This window comes from Bidens hawaiensis, unplaced genomic scaffold (genome assembly GCF_021521415.1).
Source record: "Bidens hawaiensis isolate Kalapana, Puna unplaced genomic scaffold, B.hawaiensis_p1.1 tig00001511_1, whole genome shotgun sequence".
Lineage (NCBI taxonomy): Eukaryota > Viridiplantae > Streptophyta > Magnoliopsida > Asterales > Asteraceae > Bidens > Bidens hawaiensis.
In genome coordinates, this window is record NW_027491085.1 from 48,958 (window position 1) to 54,986 (window position 6,029).

The window sequence follows — 6,029 nt, forward strand, 5'->3', positions numbered from 1 at the left end:
CGCAGACTGGAGTATCAAATGGAGTGCTGTCCTCCATCTTGAAGCGTTTGAGAACGTCATGGACATATTTAGTCTGATGAATGAACATCCCATCTTTCTTCTGATCAACCTGCAGTCCTAAAAAGAAAGTTAGTTCACCCATAGCACTCATTTCAAACCTCTTTTTCATGACGGCCTCAAATTCCTGACACATGGCGACTTTTGATGCAGCAAAGATGATGTCGTCCACGTAGACTTGCACCAGAAGAAAGTCGCTTCCTTTTCTCTTAACGAACAGTGTGCTATCGATCTTTCCCCTTTCAAATTCATTCTCAAGCAAGTAATCGGATAGTGTTGAGTACCAGGCACGAGGGGCCTGATGTAGCCCGTATAGCGCTTTACTTAGCTTGTACACATGATCAGGAAAGTCTGGGTCAGGAAAACCCGGAGGTTGCTCAACATACACAACCTCATCGACCTTACCGTTAAGAAACACACTCTTCACATCTAACTGAACACCTTCATCTTCTTGTGTGCAGCAAATGCCAAAAACAATCGAATCGCTTCTAATCTCGCCATAGGAGCAAACACCTCATTGTAGTCGATCCCCTCTTGCTGATTAAAACCTTTTACAACCAGCCTCGCCTTGTTCCTGATAATTATCCCTTTCTCATCTCTCTTGCATTTGAAAACCCATTTTGTGCCAATCGCATGCACATCCTTCGGTTTTGCAACCAAATTCCATACCTCCATCTTCTTGAACTGGGCTAACTTTTCTTGCATGGCTTCGACCCACGAGCTGTCCTTGAGAGCCATTTGATAGTTCTTTGGTTCAATCTGGCTGATGAAGCAGGTGTACAAGCATTCGTTAATTATGCCCGTATCTTTAATGCTTGTGTAAACACAGGTGTGCTCATTCAAGCTTTGTCTTGTTTGTACACCGTCGGACAGATCACCTATCACGTTCTCCAAAGGGTGATTTTTGTGAACTCTCGTAGTCGGAACCGAACTGACTTGCAGATTGTCTTCCAGGTTCGAAGGTAGCTCATCAATGGGTGATTGTTGTTGTTGAGAGTGAAACGGATTGAAGAATTCCTCTTCTGTAGAGGCAGCAGGGGTATCGACAGTATTTGATGAGGAAGGCTGACATTCATCGTACTGTGGTCGTTGCACATAATTGTCTTCCTCATCATAAAGCATCTTCGTAGCAATTCTCTCATCAACTTCTGCACAATCCAAGTAGGGCATGTTAAAAGATTTAAAAAGCCTATCATAGTCGAAAACCCCAGCGGGTCCCGTGCTTGGTTTTGGTGATTTGTAACTTGTGATATCAGTGTTACACACCACCTCAACCTTGCTGGTCGATGTATTAAAGACTCGTCTGTTGGGAGTCCCAACAACATATCCGACTAAAATACCTTCGTCGGCTATTTCACCAAATTTAGAATTTGTCTTTAATATCGAACACGGGGACCCGAATGGTTCGAGACCACTCAAGTTGGGCTTTCACCCATGCATAAGTTCATAACATGTTTTATTCAATCTTTTAACAGTTAACACTCTATTAAGGATATAACAGGCTGTAGCAACAGCTTCAGCCCAGAAGACCACAGGAAGTTTCGAATCAGCCAGCATGGTTCTGGCTCCTTCAATTAACATTCTGTTCTTCCTCTCAGCCACTCCATTTTTTTGCGGAGTATACGGAGCGCTGTACTGGTGGTCTATCCCTTTCTGTAAGCAGAAGATCTCCATCTGAAAGTTTTTGAACTCTGTCCCATTGTCACTCCTGATGTATTTAACTCTTTTCCCCATAATATTCTCAACCTTGGTAATCAAATTTATTACCATCTGAACCGTTTCATCCATTGACTTCAGGAAATATACCCAAGAGTATCGAGAAAAATCATCAGTGATCACCAAGCAGTATGATGTTCCACCTAGGCTTTTTACATTCACGGGACCGAAGAGATCCATGTGAAGTAGGTCTAGGGTACTGACTATTGAATTAACCTTCTTGGTGTGATGGGATTTCTTGTGTTGCTTTCCCTTTTTGCACGATAAGCATTGGTCTTCAAAGTTGAAATTCTTCAAGGGAACACCCAGCACCAGCCCATTCTTGACAATGTAGTTCATTTTCCGAAGATGAATATGCCCCATTCTTCGATGCCATAACTCGGACTCCGATTCAGTTGCTTTTGACAGAAGACACGATTCTTCTGTTGCCATCTCAGTCGACCTCATGTCCATAACATACGTATTCTTTTCTCTTGGAGCCTTCATTACTATCCAATCCTCTGGTATCTTGAAACCAGGATACAGTACGAACGCTTCATTCTTGGTAAAGTGCACAGTGTAATCTTTGTCACAGATCTGCGATACACTCAGCAGATTATGCTTCAGTTCTTCAACGAAATTCACCTTCTCTAATGTCATTTTACCATTAGTCACCGTCCCAATTCCAGTAATCCTTCCACCACTCTCTCCAGCAAAACTCACTCTTCCTCCCTGAACAAGTTTCCAGTCGTGTAACAAATTCTTGTTACCCGTCATGTGCCGGGAACAGCCGCTATCCACAACCCATAGATTGTTTGCAGCCCTGTTCAACTGTTCCTGCACGATTAAAGCAGAGGATTAAAATCTGGGGACCCAAGACCTATTGGTCTTGGGTCGATACATCCCGTACTTTGGCTGTCCAAAGTTAGTATTATAGTGATTTCTGTAAGTCCTAAAAGGATACCTTCTTGTAGATTGACTATGAGGCCATCCAAACCTTCGTGAATTAAATGAATTGTTACTCATGATTTGGTTGTTAACAGGGAAAAACTGAGATCGATTTCTTTGAAAACCTGGATTAGTCCAATTTCTGAACTTTGATGAGTTTTCATTTTTACCATTATAGTAATTATTGTTAGTTCTATTCTCAGATTTTGAAGGCCTCATACCTCTGAATCTCTGCTTCAGAGGGCAATCAGCAATCAGGTGTCCTAATTGATTGCATCTGAAACAACTCCTGTGTTCAACTTTCTTTTCAATAGTTGTTTTAGATGTTGAGGCTGCATTACTGCCCGTTTGTCTAACATATGGTGGGACATACGGGTTTAGTGGAGAATTCTTTTCAGTTGGTTTATTTTCCTCTCCACGTTTTGGTAACACTTCCTCTACTTTTGTCTCACTAGACTCGGATGTGTTGTCCGAATTTGATGAGACAGGACTAGGAACAGAAATCTTAACATTTGAAACAGGCTTACTTGTTTCGCCTTTACTAACTTCTGGATCTTTAATAGTAACCTTAACAGGAACTGTCTGACCAATTTCAACATCAACAGATTTCTGATTACTAGGATCATAAGTGTAGTTATGATTATAAGGTAGTGGAACTTCATGATATCCAATTCCTCCCCTTTTAACTGGGGAACCTTGATCACTTACGAGGTGATCAAGTATAGCAGAGGAATTTCTAAATTGCTCAAGCTTTCTGTTTAGTTCCACCACTTTCACCTGGTGATCAGCTATCTGTTTATCCCTTTCAGCTATTAGTTTGGTTTTCTCTTCTAACACTTCATAGCTAAGATCAATTACTTGTATTTTTTCAGCTAGACTGGCTTTAAGACTTCTGATATCTTTCTCACTAGCTTTTATTTTTACCTTGTAACTATTTTCTCTAGCTTTAGTGTAATGATGATCTTCTTTTAATGTTTTAAATTGAGCATCCAAACTAACAAACTGATCAGTTATAGTTGTCAATTGTTCAGACAGATTTTCACATTTCGTACAAGGGAGTTTAGTACTTACCTCGGAGAGCTGGTCTGTCACTTCTGCAATGTAAGCTTAATTTTCTCCAGTCACTTTCTCACTTCCTGCAGTTTCGATGGTCACCAAATTGGCCTGTTCGAACACTTCCTCAACATGCAGATTCCAGTTGTACTCCCCGTTCTGTCTGGATATCATCGCCCTATTCTCATTGCCACCCCCACTCTGTTGTGTAGACCTGTTTTGACTGCGTTCTACACGTTCATTTGTGCACTCTTTAGCAAAGTGTCCATTCTGTTGACAGTTATAACACCGCACCTTTGACTTATAAAAACCTGGTCTCTCACCAACAAACTTTCTAACAGTCTTCTTCATAAACCTTTTAACCCTTCTCACAATCATTGCCATCTGCCACTGCAGATCCATCTCCTCCAGATCATCAGCATCGATCTGATCATAGTCTTCGTCTAAAGTTGCAGGATCAACAATCTTACCTTTAATGTAATTTTCATACGAAGCGATGAAAGATGCATAGAGGGCAAACTACTGTTCAGCAGATTTAACACTCATGGGCATCTGAGAGTAGTTGTTGTTCGGAACACTTGAAGAGAAACTACCCTTGGTTGCTTGAGGTTTAGAAGCATTTGTTCCACCAGCTACAAAACACACATCACCATTCATGTTGAGAGATACATGACCTTCATGTGTTGAGTTAGCGCCCGAGTCTCCCTTAGAGTAGTAAGCAGATGATTCAGACTTCGAACTTGAACTTGAATTAACTTTTGCACCATACATTCCCGGATCCTGAACCTGATCAGTTGGTGTCTCTTTACGAACCATGTTAAGTTCAAACGTTCGTAGTTTGTTGACTGCTGTTTCCAAGTCATAGTCGGCAAACTCTTTATCTTCTTTCATCAAGACAGTGTACATCTCCCATTTCGGTGGGAGAGCATCAAGGAGTTTTTCCACGATCTCATCTTCTTTATAAGCAATGGAATAATTGCTGAGTTCGGTCATCAGATGATAATATCTCGTGATGATATCATCAAGTGATTCATTCTTCAGATACTTGAACACCGAGAATTGGGTTTTGAGTAGTTTAATCTTGGATGCACGAATCCCCACATTACCCTCAAATCGGTTTTCAAGCGCTTCCCATAGCTCTCTGGCGGTTTTATACTTCCTGAAGGTGTGAAGAATCTCTTGTGGAAGAGCCATTGTAATCGCAGCATGAGCTTTGCTTTCAGCCTCATACATCTTCTTTTCTTCTTCTTCCATCTTGTTGTATTTCTTAATCTGTTCACGACCCTCATACAAAGCAGTTGGTGGAATGTGTCCATCTTGAATGCACACCCACATCTTAGCATCTTGGTATTTAACATACTGCTCAAACCGATCTTTCCAAGCCACAAAATCGGTACCCTTAAGCATCTTCGGTGCCTTAGTAGCTGAACCCGCTTCCACTTCCATCTTCACCAGTTCCGTAATATTTATAGAAGTCATCTTTCACGAAACACAAAGAAACCAGAAAAATAAAAAATTTATTCTTAACAGTACTGTAGGCGAAGTTAAAGTTAACTTTGCTTAAGTCTTATCTTCGCTTGAATTCGTAACTTCGCTCTCCTTTTTAAATTCGCCTGATTTGGCGAAGTTGTGGATAACTTCGCTTAAGTTAAGCGAACTTGTGAGGTAGGCGAAGTTGTGGGTAACTTCGCTTGAGATAAACAAACTTGTGAGGTAGGCGAAGTTGTGGATAACTTCGTTTAACCTTATATCTTCGCCTAACCCTACAAACAGTAGCGGCAACTTCGCCTGATGAACACGATGATATTGCAGGTTTGATTTCTGGATTTTGCGAGGTATGCGAAGGTGTAATGGGTTGTTTATGATGGTGGGAGGTGAGTAGGACACAAAAACTCGGTAAACTCGTCCCGCGAATAGTCGAACAGAACGATTTCTACACCCGCGTGATAATCCCGAACCACACAATCACGAGCAAAAGCTCTTATACCAATTGTAGGTTCCCAGCCGGATCTACACGGAATATCTCGTTCTACGTAGGTGCGGAATCCCTACATAAGACGATACGAGCGTAGAAGACGATACACGATAACACGATCAAACACACGTTACAATAAACAAAGACACGTTGTATTGCAACTGGAAACACGTGATTCACTGATCACCGATTACACAAACTCAATAACTCGTAAACTGAAACTCTAACTCGAATAATAATTCAGCCGTAACCTAGCAGCTTATAAAGCACGACAACTTCGCCTAGCATGTTTAGGCGAAGT